Source organism: Leptodactylus fuscus, chromosome 8, assembly GCF_031893055.1.
Source record: "Leptodactylus fuscus isolate aLepFus1 chromosome 8, aLepFus1.hap2, whole genome shotgun sequence".
NCBI classification, from domain to species: Eukaryota; Metazoa; Chordata; class Amphibia; order Anura; family Leptodactylidae; genus Leptodactylus; species Leptodactylus fuscus.
In genome coordinates, this window is record NC_134272.1 from 38,120,069 (window position 1) to 38,137,026 (window position 16,958).

The 16,958-nt window shown below is 43.1% G+C and overlaps 1 protein-coding gene across 2 annotated transcripts in view; it reads left to right on the top strand.

Annotated features, from left to right (window-relative positions):
* The first annotated feature begins 11,467 nt into the window (after nucleotides 1-11,467).
* Nucleotides 11,468-16,958, top strand: part of GULP1 (GULP PTB domain containing engulfment adaptor 1) — a 421,329-nt gene continuing 415,838 nt past the window's right edge. For both annotated transcript variants that reach the window (XM_075284853.1, XM_075284855.1), the window contains exon 1: nucleotides 11,468-11,544. The gene's annotated coding sequence lies outside the window, so the exon portion shown is untranslated. The remainder of the gene's footprint in view (nucleotides 11,545-16,958) is intronic.

Sequence of the window (16,958 nt, forward strand, 5' to 3'; positions counted from 1 at the left end):
GAATGTCTGCAAAGGACAATTACACAATGTGATTCCATGATACAACACTTTCCATTAAGGCTTTGTTCACATGATGCGTTTTTCTCAAAAAACATGTTTTTATCGAAAACTCCGTGTGTTTTTTTATACATGTGCTTTTAGAAATCCCGTGCATTTTTAAATACATCACACATTGTTTAAAAAATGTGTACAGTTTTCCAGTTTTTGTGGCTGCTGACGATAAAGCATTTTCCCTCTACTGCATGTTGCTCATCTTTTTCACTCTCCCTATGTATATACCATGCTGTCAGCCCCTCAGTGTCTATAAAATCCTTCCCTCACTCATGGAATAACTTCAGTCCAATGGAAACAGGGGATAGGCTTGAATAGTAAGAAAAACTATATATTTGTTTGCTTGACCTTGCTTTTACTGTCTCTAATCACTGATGTGATCATCTGAATAATGAATTTCCCAATGGTGGGACTATTAATGGATTATCTTATCTTATCTAGATATGTGAGGAAGAAGCAGGCCTGTCTGATGATCAAGACCAGTCTCCCACCTCTTTCTGGCTAATCTGGCAGTCAATAAAGTTCAGACAAACTGGCTTCATCAACATCAAATTCATGGTGGGTTTGGCTAACAACTGAAGTCATGTACACAGTGAGCGGCACATGATCAGGACCCAGATGGAAGTGATTACAACCGAGACTGTGTTGCTCAAACAATTCTGCAAATAAATTATTTCAGCGCTATTTTTGTCTAGCTGTAAAAAAAAAAAAAAAAAAAAAATATTCAGAAAACCCCTTTAAATACAATACAGATGGCACAGTGGAATAATATAAAGCAAGACTTTCATTGCCAAGGAATACTCACAAAAATATGGAGAGGACAATGAAGACACATTTGCTCCAGTAGCTAAACAAATTAACACCAGAGCCTCTCACAGTAGCAGCCACAAGGAATATACAAGTGAAACACTTTGATGATAAAACAGCATTTCTGTATGGTGAATTAACCGAGATCATTTACATGGAACAACCATCAGGATTGAAGAAAGAATAGACTTAGTATGCAAACTTCAGAAAGGTATATATGTTCTTAAAGAGGCTGCAAGAGCATGAAATGTCAGAATAAATGAAGTGCTTACAGATGAAAGCTTTGAAAGGAGTAAGAGATCTCTGCCTATACACAAGGAGACTGATACATGGGTAGATGGATTTTTTCTCATTTATGTGGTTAGTGTTGTAGTTTTTTACGTGCAAATAGGGGATATAACAGAAGTACTACAAACTATAAAACGAGAATCTTAAAACTAAAAATTTTGGAAAAAAATCTTTACTTCAGCATTTAGATTCAAAGGGAGAGGAAGGCGTCAATTTATCAAAGCCACAAGGTTCAAGAAATTATTGAAATATTTGACCTGCAGGATGCAAAACTAGTAAAATCTTTCATAGGAACCATCTACTTATAGGGGATAAACAGCCAACGTACAGGGATACCAAGTAAAGATCAGTGCAGGAAGGCAGTAGGAAAATTGCAGTAGGAATATTGGCATTACAATTTATTAAAGGCCTGATATTGCAGCTGCAGTAGCAATCTCCTATAAAACAGTGTCCAAGCTAAGTCAGACTGCCTGGAATGCCATAAAAATAGTCATATGTTATCTAAAGGGAACCTTGAATTTCAAACTAAGGTTACCAGCAAGTGCTAAATATGACGGGATATGCTAGTGTGACTGAGCCCAAGACTCCAGTGACAGAATATCCACTAATAGCTGTTTTTTCTTCTTCTGCCAAAATAAACTCTCTGTAAGACTTTCCACAACAGAAGCAGAGTTGCATCAGCACAGACAAGTCAGGAAATCATACGACTATGGCGACTTTTGGCAGCTTTAGGTAAAAAAACATTAGAATTAATAAAGATCTCAGATGAGACCCAAGAATGGATAGGTTAATCCTAGAAATAAGCATGTTCATATGAAAATCAATCAAGTCATTTTTTGGAAGGACTTCTGAGCTCTTGAGAGGGGTACTGCAGTACTGCGACGCCTGTAGCTTAAAGGGATCCTATCATTCACGCACCATGTTTTCTAGGTACCACATCAGAATAGCCTTACACTGTATAACCAAGAACCATTCACTATTACTGATATGCTCTCTGCAGTGTTTTTCAGTCTGCTTCAAACAATTGCAAGTTCAAGACCCCTAGGGGTACTAATAAAAAAAAGTTTAAAAAAATAAGCAAAAAAAAAAAAACAACTAAAAGTTTAAGTCACCCCCTTTCCCTAGAATACATATAAACGAAAATATTACTAGGGGCAACATGGTGGCCCAGTGGTTAGCACTGCAGTCTTGCAGTGCTTGGAGTCCTGGAATTCGAATCCCGCGAGGACCAACATCTGCAAGGAGTTTGTATGTTCTCCCCGTGTTTGCATGGATTTCCTCCCATTCTATAAAAAACATACTGATAGGAAAGGAAAAAAAAGTACATTGTGATCCCTTAATGGGGCTCACAATCTACATAAAAAATAAGAAAAAATTACTGTGAAACACCAAAAAATTAGGTATCCCTGTGTCTGAAAACACATGTGCGGTATCAAAAAAGTACCAAACCACCATTTTTCGCTGTTTCACCTCTGATAAAAATTCTAATAAAAAGTGATTAAAGCAATAGACATTCACCAAAATGGTATAACAGAAAATTACTCCTAGCCCTGCAAAAAAAGACACCTTACACATGTATGATGATATACGAAAATATAAAAATGTGACGGCTGTCAGTATATGACGACTTTAAAATTTTTATTTTTTTTAATTTTTGTTAAGGGGTTAAAATGTAAATAAAATTATATAAATTTGGTATCCCCCAAATTGTACCAAAACATAGAATACAGATGATATGTCATTTTGGCTGCAGAGTGAAGGCTGTAAAAACAAAGCCCATAAGAAATGATCTTTTTTTCCTGCTTCCCAATACATGGTACAGAATAATAAATGGTACCATTATGAAGAACAATTTGTTCCACAAACATTAAGCCCTCATATGGCTTTGTGAATGGAAAAATAAAAAAGTTATAGGGTTTGGAAGGCAGGGAGTCAAAAATGAAAATAATGTCACCGGGGGGAAGGGGTTAACACCAGGGGATGCTATTACATGCAAATAATTTGGATATTTCTGAAAAATATACATTTTTAGTAATAACAGTACTTTACAAAGTTACTGTATATACTCGAGCATAAGCCGACCCGAATATAAGCCGAGGCCCCTAATTTTACCACAAACACTGGGAAAACTTATTGACTCGTGTATAAGCCGACGGGGGGAATGCTGCAGCTACTGGAAAATTTCAAAAATTAAAATGGTCGGAGTTTTTGGGTGCAGTAGTGGCTGGGTGCTGGGAAAGGGGAGGGGTGTTTTGGTTGTCTTCTGCCCCTTCCCTGAGCTTGTGGACTGGGATTTTTTTTCCCCACTTGGAATTCAACCTGGCTGAATATAGGGTATCTGCAGTGCTCCTATTCACCCCATCCCGACGCGACGGAACACAAGCACTGCAGATACTGCAGATACCCTATATTTAGTAGACCGGGCACTCTCAGACACAGGGATACCTAATGTGTATGTGTTTCGCAGTCATTTTCTACTTTTATATGTATTCTGGGGAAAGGAGGGATTTAGAACTTTTATTTAGTTTATTATTTTATTATATTTTTTGAAAGCTTTTTTTTTTTTTTTACTATTTTATGGAAGATTCTGTACATTACTATTATGGCTGGTCATAGACACCCCTCCCCCCCAAAAAAAAATATATTTTTTTTTTCTTTTTTGCATGACTTGAGTATAACAAAAACTGTGCTGAAAAATTCAGCTTATACTCGAGTATATACTGTACTCTGAAATGCGTATTCAGTTTGCTTATTGTAGTTTCTATTACTGACAGAACCCCTTTAATACCTGGCATGGCAGTATTATGTAGACCAGGGGTGTCCAAACTTTTTGCAACGAGGGCCAGATTTAATGAGGTGAAAATGTGTGGTAAGTACCATTCAGCCTTCTTTTATCCAATTACATTAAATGCAATTGAACTATTAAATGAAATTTTTATTGCAAATGGCATATTTTTCATTTCTTCAAACAGAACACGGACACAGAACAAATAAATCTAAATACGTATTTATCAAAATTACTCTGCCTTTTATATTTGAAGACCAAAATCAATTCACTGAGATTTTAGAATGTATTCACCTCAGAAGACTAAACAAATAACTTGCCTGCACAAATGTATAGGGTGATACTGAGATCTTGATTGCAGTAGATAGTGCAGGTACAGCTCAAAAATTAGCCCCCATAACTGACCCCACACAATATAATGGCCCTATCACAGGCTCCCATACAGTATAGGGGACTAGTGAAACGGACAAAATTATTGGAGGGGACAAGTGAAATGGCCACTGTATGTGGGGGGGGGGGGGATAGTGAAGGAGCCACTGTATGGGCTATACAGTGGCCCCTTCACTGGTCACCCCTATAGCAGTATTGTGTCATTACTTTTCTGTCTGCTTCCCAGAACTGCTCTGTCTCCCTGCTCTGAGTACACCATTGTGACGTCATGTGTATCTGGAGCAGGAAGCAGCAGGAGGTGCCGGAGGGCAGACAGGTATTGGTACATAGCTTGTACAAGTTGAGGATTAGTTTCCTGCAATACCAATACCAGAACCAAGTCTGAATCGCCACTTCTACCTGGTTCTGCTGAACCCGTTTTAACAACTAAACCAGGTCGGCAGAACCAGGGAGAACCCGACTGAAATCACTTACCGATCCCACTTGGCACCTCTTCTTCACACTTCAACCTTCTATGGGCCTTGTGAGATGCACATCGCATTGCAATGACGTAATGTGCATTGCATGGGGCCCCCTGAAGGCTCGGGCACACAGGGGAATTCACTGGTACACTGGTGGGCCAATATGAGCCTGCTGTGGTCGATAATGCTGGAGGGCCGTATATTGTAGATTTTATGACAGATGCTGTGGGCCGGTGGAAGTTTGAACAAGGCCACTATTGGCTGCTGGACCAGACTTTGAACACACCTGATGTAGGCATTCAGTGGCGTAACTACCGGGGTAGCAGGGGTAGCAGCTGCCACAGGGCCCAGGACATTAAGGGCCCGGCGACAACCGCTACCTATGAGTTTTTTGGTTTTTTTTAACACGGGCCACTATTGGCTGCTGGGCCAGACTTTGAACACACCCAATGTAGGCATTCAGTGGTGTAACTACCGATGCAGCAGGGGTAGCGGCTGCCGCTACCTCTGAGATTTTTGTCTTTTTTTAATAGGCCGTTACCGGCTGGAGTTACTCCAGCTGGTAACTGGCCCTATTTACTTACTGATCCTGGCAGGGGCCGGGATTGGTAAGTGCCGCCACAGGCCCCACAAACACTCTTATTATACTTGGGGGTCTTTTCAGACCCCCCGAGTATAATGATTGGAGGCCCGGGAGAGGTAAGGAAACATAAAAAAACACAGTTACTTATCTCTCCGCGCTCCAGACAGGCTTTGACCGGGACCTGCATCCCGGGTAATGTGATGTCACTACATCATTGAAGATGGCCGACACCACCGAGGTCTGCAGTGGAGCCGGGGATAGGTAAGTGACAGTGTTTTTTTATGTTTATATCTCCCCTCGGTCTCCAATTATTATGGGTGTCCACAGTGGGGCATAATACTGTGTGCAGGAGCCACTATGGGGCATAACACAGTGTACTGGGGCCACTATGGGGCATAATACTGTGTGCAGGGGTCACTATGGGGCATAATACTGTGTACTGGGGCCACTATAAGACATAATACTGTTTGCAGGGGCCACTGTGGGATATAATACTGTGTGCAGGGGCCACTGTGGAGCATAATACTGTGTGCAGGGGCCACTGTGGGATATAATACGGTGTGCAGGGGCCACTATGGGGCATAATAGAGCACGCAAGAATGTGTGGGGGGTCAGTCGAGGTCTTCGGCATCCGTGTTGGTTGGGGGGGGGGCAAGTCAAAAGTTCGCCATGGGGCCCCGCCATTCCTAGTTATGCCACTGTAGGAATTGTATATTTTTAGTCACTACTTCAATCAGTACTTTTCTCTCCACATGATTCGTGCGGACTCCGCATGGAAACCACACGGAGCCCACTATAGTCTATGGGGTCCGTGTGGTTTCATTGCTCACTGCTTTTTATTGCATTCCATATTCCGTTCGTGGGTCCCCAAGAGGACTCCCTGATGGAATACCAAAGACAGATGTGAATCGGGCCTAAGTCTGAAAACAAACATACATGGGAGCACTTGTGGCGTGTGTTGGTGCACAGTCTTTTTTCATGCCAAAAATGTGGACTTTGCACCCCGCTCTCCTCTTTTTACAAGTGGGGCAGAAACCAAGGTGGGTTGGGATGTGAATGGCTTGCCTCGATAAATTTACTATAACTCACATCAGAAAACTGGTGTGAGTTATACCTGGAATCTACACCACTCATTCATTTCTGGCCAAATGAAGCTTCTGGGCCCCGATGCAAAATCTGTACCAAGCTACTAAACTATAATGTATAGTTTATAGCAGCGTTTCCCAAACATTTTGAGTCGAGGAGCAGCATTCAGGACAGAAATTCTGTAGGGAGCACTTAACATATTTTGCCTAAAACCTACATACCGTGTTTCCCCCTAAATAAGACAGTGTCTTATATTCTCGTCCTAAATATAGGACATGTCTTATTTTCGGGGGGATGTCTTATGGAGCGGGGGACAACCCGCTCCATAAGACATGCAGGAGGTTAGGGGGTATTCTACTTACCTTACCCATCTTCATAGCAGCGCTGGTGCTGCTGTTGATTGCAGCAGCAGAAGTGGTGGGTGGGGCTTAATGAGATTTCCAGCAGTTGCGCCGGAGAGCCTCACTTTGTGGGCATTGCAGTCGGCTGAATGCTGTGCACTGTGTTCCATGTGCACAGGAAAGCCGGCTGCTGCCTCTGCTGTGATACCACTGTTCTGGCTGCTGTGAGATGAGAGCCGACTCCCCGCAGCATATGCACAGCGGGCATCTCCCAGCTCATCCTACAGCAGCAGGGACAGTGGATACAACCTACGTTATCATAGCAGAGGCAGCAACCGGCTTTCCTGTGCACATAGAACATCGCGCACAGAGTTCAGCTGGCTGTAATAGTTTTTGGGGGATGCCTTATTTTTGGGGGATGACCTATTTTCGGGGAAACACGGTAGGTGCCAAATATAACGAGTGATATAAACGATGGGGGGAGGGATTTCTAATGAATTGATATTAGATATTACATTTTCTATTATCTTTATACTACTACATACTATAATACTACATATAATGAAACACAAATATCCTGAAAACATAATCTTATTTCTTAAATCTTAAAAATCTTAAAGGGGCTCTATAATTGGGAGGTCATTTTTAGCTAATCACATCCTTGCATAGCCTTTAGAAAGGCTATTGCACACCTACCTTTAGTATGTAAATTGCCTCAGTGGTTTTTGAATAAGTCCATTTTTATGCATATGCTAATTAGACTGGTGCACGATGCATCGTGCACCCTTTTGCTATTGTTTCCTATGGAACAGGTTACTTATGATAGTGATGACTCAGCTTCCTGTTTGCACACACATAGAAGATAATAGCAGAGATGAGTGCTGCTGGGAACTTCCTGTGCTGGCTGGAAGCTCATTAGCATATGAATAAAAACGGACTTATTCAGAAACCACTGTGGCAATCTACATACTAAATGTAGGTGTGGAACAGCCTTTCTAAAGGCTATGCAATGATGTGATTAGTTAAAAATGACTTTTCCCAATGATAGAGCCCCTTTAATGTCTTCATTTTAATGTGAAGAATGAGGCTGCTTTGAGTTGCACAGTTTAGCAATATCTGGTTGAATTTGGGATAACTGCAATCGAATAATCGCAGCATACATATTTTAACTTTTTAACATAATATTTGAACATACCTGTTTGCTGTTGAAGCTGCTGCTCCTACTGGAAGGTCTGTGTCAGTGGTACTAACTGCTTCTCTGAAGGATCCAGTCTTCATCCAAGCGATCCATTGTTGAACAACCAAATTAGGAATGTTTTCCGAATAACACGTGGCGAATAACTGCAAATACTGCATGAACTAAACTGACACAGCAAGGAGTGAGTGACCACACAATACGAACATGAAAGATAACTAAAGCACTTCCGTCCATAGATACAGTTTGCTCGGCGAATATACGAGACGGCATATTAAGCTGGAAAGGGCGGTCTGAGACCACATTGGAAGTGCTGTCAAACAGTGAAGCGTTAATCTGCCAGCATCGTATATGCGCCGAACAGACCATAGTGCCGCATCGGTAGAATATTAGGAATGCATGTGAACCAGTATTTTAATTTTGAAACCCTTCACATTTATCCATTTTTTATTGTTAACCGTTTATTATCGCCATATCGCGGAGCACCTGTAGATGGTTCGCGGAGCACTTGGCGATCTGCAGAGCACGGTTTGGGAAATGCTAGTTTATAGTACTGGTCACCTCATGTTAGGAAAACATATTTTATAGTCTCCAGGGTCCAGATCTGATTACACTCCCTCAAATAAAACTCCCCATATAGGGATCACAATGTACATTTTTCTTTTTTCTCATTTAAGTATGTCTTTGTAGAATGGGAGGAAATCCATGCAAACACGGGGAGAACATACAAACACCTTGCAGATGTTGCTCCTGGCAGGATTCAAACCCAGGACACAAGTGCTGCAAGGCTGCAGTGCTAACCACTGAGCCACCGTCTTGCCCCCAACTTGAAACTAATCTTGACTCGAAACAAAAGAAATCTTGAGAGGGTCACCCATCTCTAGTCTTGACTAATGTAGAAATCACACATGGGTGTTTCATATATATTGTGTATATATTGTCAGGGTCTGGGGTTGCTAGGTGGGGTGGCATAGACACACAAGTCCATTTTCTTTAGTCCAATACAAAGGTAGAGTTTTATTTTCACTCAAAAATATAGTGCAGCAACAAAAGGAAACAATACAAAAATAAATACATGCCCGGCTAGGCTCTAACTAAACATAGAATAGGTTACCTCACCTAGAATAGCAGAAATCAAAAAGCCAGTTGAATCATTCAGGACACAGCTCCAAAAATATGACCTCTTTCTTTGGCTCTCTAGCCAAGCTCTGCCCACAGTCTGCTGCTGGAGCTGACTTCTTAAGCCTCCCTTGATGAGCAGACTCTCTGCAGCTGAGTTGCTGCTGGAACATCCCCAAAGTGTGGAGTGGAGGGGGATGGAATGACAGGTCCCACTACCAACCTACCTGCCACTCCTAAAAATCCAGCCCAGTAACCGCAACTCTGAAATAACCCTCAGCAGACATCGGCTTACTATATATATATATATATATATATATATATATATATATACATATATATATATATACAGTGCCTTGCAAAAGTATTCAGCCCCCTTGAACTTTTCAACCTTTTGCCACATTTCAGGCTTCAAACACAAAGATATAATTTTTTTATTTTTTTGGGAAGAATCAACAAGTGGGACACAATTGTGAAGTGGAACGAAATTTATTGGATATTTTAAACTTTTTTTTACAAATAAAATACTGAAAAATTGAGTGCGCAAAATGATTCGGCCCCCTTCCGTTAATACTTTGTAGTGCCACCTTTAGCTGCGATTACAGCTGCAAGTCGCTTGGGGTATGTCTCTATCAGTTTTGCACATTGAGAGACTGAAATTCTTGCCCATTCTTCCTTGCAAAACAGCTTGAGCTCAGAGAGGTTGGATGGAGAGCGTTTGTGAACAGCAGTTTTCATCTCTTTCCACAGATTCTCGATTGGATTCAAGTCTGGACTTTGGATTAGCCATTCTAACACCTGGATACATTTATTTTTGACCCATTCCATTGTAGATTTTGCTTTATGTTTTGGATCATTGTCTTGTTGGAAGATAAATATGTGTCCCAGTCTCAGGTCTTTTGCGGACTCCAACAGGTTTTCTTCCAGAATGGTCCTGTATTTGGCTCCATCCATCTTCCCATCAATTTTAACCATCTTCCCTGTCCTTGCTGAAGAAAAGCAGGCCCAAACCATGATGCTGCCACCACCATGTCTGACAGTGGGGATGGTGTGTTCAGGGTGATGAGCTGTGTTGCTTTTATGCCAAACATATCATTTTGCATTGTGGCTATAAAGTTTGATTTTGGTTTCATCTGACCAGAGCACCTTCTTCCTTATGTTTGTGTGTGGTGTGTCTCCTAGGTGGCTTGTGGCAAACTTTAAACAAGACTTTTTATGGATATCTTTGAGAAATGGCTTTCTTCTTATAACTCTTCCATAAAGGCTAGATGTGCAGTGTACAGGGACTGATTGTTGTCCTATGGACAGACTCTCCCACCTCAGCTGTGATCTCTGCAGTTCACCCAGCGTGATCATGGGCCTCTTGGCTGCATCTCTGATCAGTCTTCTTCTTGTATGAGATGAAAGTTTAGAGGGACGGCCGGGTCTTGGTAGATTTTCAGTGGTCTGATACTCCTTCCATTACAATATGATTGCTTGCACAGGGCTCCTTGGGATGTTTAAAGCTTGGGAAATCTTTTTGAATCCAAATCCAGTTTTAAACTTCTCCACAACAGTATGTATGTATGTTGCTGGTGTTATTGTGCCTATTTTTAATAGTCTGCCCCATTGAGTCTTTCTGGGATTGCCCAAACAGACGGAAGGATTTGAGCAAGCTTACATCCACATCTACATCTACATCTTGTGGCTAGTTTCCAATATGTTAGTTACAACCTCCCTGCCGATCTCCCTCAAATACAAAAGAAGAATTGATGCCGCTTTGAACATAAAGGAGATCACACCAAATATTCATCTGATTTAGATTTCTTTTTTTTTATTTACTTAAATTTGTTTAATTAAAAAAAATAAACTATTAGCACTTGTATTTTTGATGTTATTCTTACTATTAAATTCTGAAGGACTAAAACTATTGCTATTATAGAACTCTATGTGAATACAAGTATATATACACACTACACATAGCATAAATATATATATATATATATATATATATATACAGTGTCTGTATACAGTGTCTGGCACTGACATGACAGGACAGATGTGCACTGCAGCACTTGAGCAGGAACCCTTTGCCCAACACTTTACTAAAAGCTCAGCAGCACCAACAATATGAAGACTCCTCTGCTGAAGCGCCTGGATTCAAGTCGTTTGTTCCAAGATTAGTAAATAGGGCTTTTTATCGTGCGAGCCAAAAGCATGTAGAGAGGGGTGTGACAGCAGCAATCCCTGGCTGCATTCCCAGTACGAGCACAAGGGGAGAGAGGTTGCCCCTGGTCGCCACCACAGCGCGCAAAGGGTGCCTGGACCGAGCAGCAGGGAGGGGGCAGGCCGTGACGTCACTGAGCTGGCTGAGGAGCTGCGGATCTGCTCTCGCTGAGCGGCACTGGAGGGAGAGCTGCTGTAGCGGCGGCGGCAGTGGAGCTTCTGCAGACAAGGGGGTAAGTGACTGGCACTGGTGGGGGCTGGGCTCCTGCCCACTGCAGCCTGGGTGACAGCGGGGAACGAATAACGTACATAAGCGGAGAGGGAAAACTTTCTGTGAAACTCTCTGGAGGTTTGGCACAGTTACAAATGCAGATGAAACTTTAGTTGTGTTGTGTACTGTAGTGTGTACTCCATAGTGTACAGTGTGTAGGTTGTTGTTCTCCATAGTGTAGTGTGTAGTAATAGTCCAGCGCTGCTGTCACAGCACACGGTGTATGGAGGAGGATGAGCTCGGTCCGCTGCCAGGTCCGCCGCTTCACCTGCTCGGAGCCGCCTGTCCTCCCAGTCCTGTCATCTTCCCGGGCTCCGCTGCTTTCCTTCAGGCTGTGGCCGCAGTCTCTCGCGGTCATGTGTGGGCTAGCTGGCTGTTTGAGTCACGTTGGAAGAGTTGAGAAAACTTTTGGCAAAGAAAAGTACATTGGAGTGACTGCGGCCGGAGGTGCTGCTTCTCTGTAAACTCCTCTGTGGTACTGGGATGGCAGGGGTGGATCCTCTGTGGTACTGGGATGGCAGGGATGGATCCTCTGTGGTACTGGGATGGTAGAGATGGATCCTCTGTGGTACTGGGATGGCAGGGGTGGATCCTCTGTGGTACTGGGATGGTAGAGATGGATCCTCTGTGGTACTGGGATGGCAGGGATGGATCCTCTGTGGTACTGGGATGGTAGAGATGGATCCTCTGTGGTACTGGGATGGTAGAGCTGGATCCTCTGTGGTACTGGGATGGTAGAGATGGATCCTCTGTGGTACTGGGATGGCAGGGGTGGATCCTCTGTGGTACTGGGATGGCAGGGGTGGATCCTCTGTGGTACTGGGATGGCAGGGATGGATCCTCTGTGGTACTGGGATGGTAGAGATGGATCCTCTATGGTACTGGGATGGCAGGCATGGATCCTCTGTGGTACTGGGATGGCAGGGATGGATCCTCTGTGGTACTGGGATGGCAGAGATGGATCCTCTGTGGTACTGGGATGGCATGGATGGATCCTCTGTGGTACTGGGATGGCAGGGGTGGATCCTCTGTGGTACTGGGATGGCAGAGATTGATCCTCTGTGGTACTGGGATGGTAGAGATGGATCCTCTGTGGTACTGGGATGGTAGAGATGGATCCTCTATGGTACTGGGATGGCAGGCATGGATCCTCTGTGGTACTGGGATGGCAGGGATGGATCCTCTGTGGTACTGGGATGGTAGAGATGGATCCTCTGTGGTACTGGGATGGTAGAGCTGGATCCTCTGTGGTACTGGGATGGCAGGGATGGATCCTCTGTGGTACTGGGATGGCAGGGATTGATCCTCTGTGGTACTGGGATGGCAGGGGTGGATCTCTGTGGTACTGGGATGGCAGGGGTGGATCCTCTGTGGTACTGGGATGGCAGAGATTGATCCTCTGTGGTACTGGGATGGTAGAGATGGATCCTCTATGGTACTGGGATGGTAGAGCTGGATCCTCTGTGGTACTGGGATGGCAGGGATGGATCCTCTGTGGTACTGGGATGGCAGGGATTGATCCTCTGTGGTACTGGGATGGTAGAGATGGATCCTCTGTGGTACTGGGATGGCAGGGGTGGATCCTCTGTGGTACTGGGATGGCAGAGATTGATCCTCTGTGGTACTGGGATGGTAGAGATGGATCCTCTGTGGTACTGGGATGGCAGAGATTGATCCTCTGTGGTACTGGGGTGGCAGAGATGGTTCTCTGTGGTACAAGGATATAGGGATGGAGCCTCCTCTGTGCTATAGGAATGCCAGGGATCAATCTTACTCTGCTATAGGATTGCCAGGGATCAATCTTACTCTGCTATAGGAATGCCAGGGATCAATCCTACTCTGATACAGGAATGCCAGGGATCAGTCCTACTCTGATATAGGAATGCCAGGGATCAATCCTACTGTGATATAGAAATGCCAGGGATCAATCCTACTGTGATATAGAAATGCCAGGGATCAATCCTACCGTGATATAGGAATGCCAGGGATCAATCCTACCGTGATATAGGAATGCCAGGGATCAATCCTACCATGATAAGGGAATGCCAGGGATCAATCCTACTCTGATATAGGAATGCCAGGGATCAATCCTACTCTAATACAGGAATGCCAGGGATCAGTCCTACTCTGATATAGGAATGCCAGGGATCAATCCTACTGTGATATAGGAATGACAGGGATCAATCCTACTCTGATATAGCAATGCCAGGGATTAGTCCTACTCTGTGATACTTAATGCCAGGGATCAGTCCTACTCTGTGATACTGAATGCCAGGGGTCAATCCTACTCTGATATAGGAATGCCAGGGATCAATCCTACTCTGTGGTACTGAATGCCAGGGATGGATCCTACTCTCTGATTCTGAAATACTAAGAATTGATCCTACTCTGTAATATAGGTATGGATCCTTCCCTGTGTTACAGGAATGCCATGGATCAATCCTACTCTGTGATACTGGAATGACACAGATGGATCCTCCTTTGTGGTATTGGAATTTCAGGAATAGATCTTCCACTCCTTTGCTTAAATTTCAGGGATAGACCCTCCTCTGTGTCATTAGAATGCCAGGGATTGATCCTCCACTATGACATAGGAATGCCAGGGATGTGTCCTATTCTGTGATCCTGGAATGCCAGGAATACATCCTTGGTGGTATTAGAATTTCAGGCATGGATCATCCTCTGTGCTGCTGGAATCTAAGGGATCGATCGTCCTCTGTGGTACTGAAGGCCCACCAACTATAATGTGCTGCTCACAGTAGGTCTCGTGATCTTGGGAAAAGACACCTTATGAGTCCCTTAAGGCTCCTAGGCCTTCATGCGACTGCATCCCCCTCAAGTTATATTCCTGGATGGATATCCTCTATGGTACTCGAATTTCAGACATGGATCCTCCTGTGTGGTGCTGGAAGTTTTTGGGACTCATTCTTTTCTCTATTTAAGCAATCTAAGGTCTAGGTCGTCTTCTGGATTGTCACTCATGAATCGTTGATGAAGTGCAGAAATGTCGGAAATGGAAGCTCTTCTGTAGTGCTGATATGTCGGGAATGCATCCTTCTCTGTGGTGCTGGAATCTCAGGGATAAATCCTCCTATGCAGAGCTGGATATTCAGGGATTCGTCTCCTCTGTATATGGAATTTATTGCTGGATTCTCTTCTGTGGCAGTGGATTATCTCTCATGAACCCTCCTGGAGATGGATTTTTATCTGTGGTGCTGTAATATTACCTATATATTATTCTCTTGGTGCTGGAATGTAATGGATTTGATCCTATTCCTGCTTGAATGTCCTACATAGATCCTTGTTAATGGTTCTGGAAAGTCTCTCATGGATTATCTGCTGACGCTGATGCACGAAGGATGTATTATCCTCTGTTTTGCTAATATATAATGGATTGTTCGGGCATTATGTTTTGGGAATGTCACTGATGGATCTCCCATGATGGTGCCATAATGTCATAAATGGATCCTCTTCTGTGGTGGTGGTGATGGACTTACAGCGCACTGTACGTACTGTACAACATACTATACAGCAGAGTTACTAATGGCCAATGATAACAATATCTTAGCACTATGCCAGAGAAAGTGTTAATTATAGAAAGCACAGACCTCGTTTTTCTAACTATAAGACACACTTTTAAGAAAAATAAAATCTTTCTAAGAAGTCGCTGCTTTTCATAGTTGTCAGCAGGGCCGGTGAGTACCAAAGCCAGACCCTGACTACTTTCTTAAAGGGGACCCGTCAGAAGATTTTTCCATCTTAAACTGGCCCTGGCATGTGCAGCATCAAGCAATGGCTATGGTTCCTCTCACTAAGCTTTCTATTGCTGAAATGTTATAAGATATTAAAATCATATGCAAATTTATCTTAAAGGGATTCTATCATTAGGAAAACTCATTTTTAACTAAGCATATATTTGCATTGCCTTTATTCCACACATACCTTTTGTTTGTAAATTCTCCCAGCCATTTTTGAATTAGCCCGCTTTTATTGATATGCTAATTATCCTCCAGCGTGCACCCCGAAGTGTCTGTGATTCTCTCTGAGCACTGCTTGTGCGATCTGTGTACACAGGGGGAGATTGTTGCTGCTATTAATGACTCATCAGCCTTCCCTGCTCTCACCAATCCCCTGTGCACACAGCAGACAGTGCTCACTGAACTTCTGGGTGCATGCTGGAGGCTAATTAGCATATCAATAAAAGCGAGCTAATTCAAAAACGGCTGGGAGAATTTACAAACAAAAGCTATGTGTGGAATAGCCTTACTAAAGGCTGTGCAAATATATGCTTAGTTAAAAAATAGTTTTCCCCATGATAGAATCCCTTTAACTGGTCACTGGGGCAGTTGAGTAACTTCAACTAGTCACGCAGTCATTGTGGTAAATGTCACCCTGTGCTGTGTGACTGACATGTCTCTCACAGTCAGACATAAGCCTGATACTCTACTTAACTTCTGGCCTCACAGGGTGTGACTTAGCGCAATGTCTGCGTGACTAGATTAAGGCGTTACAGCACGAAAACTAGTTAAAGGGGTATTCCCATGTACATAATCATATCTATATTTGTAGATAACTATAATTATAATAATTATAATATATAATTATAATAAATATAATTATAATTTTGCAAATATAAGTAATTAAAAATTCTGCAGAGTTTTAAAGATTTTCTCTAACTTTCTTAGTGGTGACAGTCTGTTATCTTGATCGGTTGCCATGGATATGACCACAAATGCAGAAACTTTCTATGGTCTGGGACTTGTCAGGAACCCGGCCATGATTTTATTATTGTAGCTTGGTCATCAGGCAGGGACACTACATGTATCAGAAGATATCCCGGCCACTATAAAGAAATCATGGCTGATTTTCTGACCTTAGAGAGCAAGATAACAGACTGTCACCACTAAGAAAGTTAGAGAAAATCTTTAAAACTCTGCAGAATTTTCAATTACTTACATTTGCAAAAATGTTTAACTTTTAATCATCTACAAATTAAACAATAATTATGTAGATGGGAATACCCCTTTAAGGTAAATTTGCATAAGGTGTTAAAAGCTTATAACAACATAAGCTTACGCTGGGTTCACACCTGCGTTTGGGGTCTCCATTCTGTGCTTTCCGTCTTCTGCATGCCAGAAGACGGAAACCATAGATCGGGTCCGGCCGTGAGCGGCGGTGAGCGTTTTAGGCTCTCCGCCGCGAAACCGGATTTTTTATCCGGACACAGAGTACTGCATGTCCGACTCTGTGTCCGGATTAAAAAACCCGGTTTTGCGGCGGAGAGCGCAAAACGCTCACCGCCGCTCACAGCCGGACATCTCTCTCACCCATTCAAATGAATGGGTGAGAGAGACTCCTGCAGGTTTCCGTATCCTG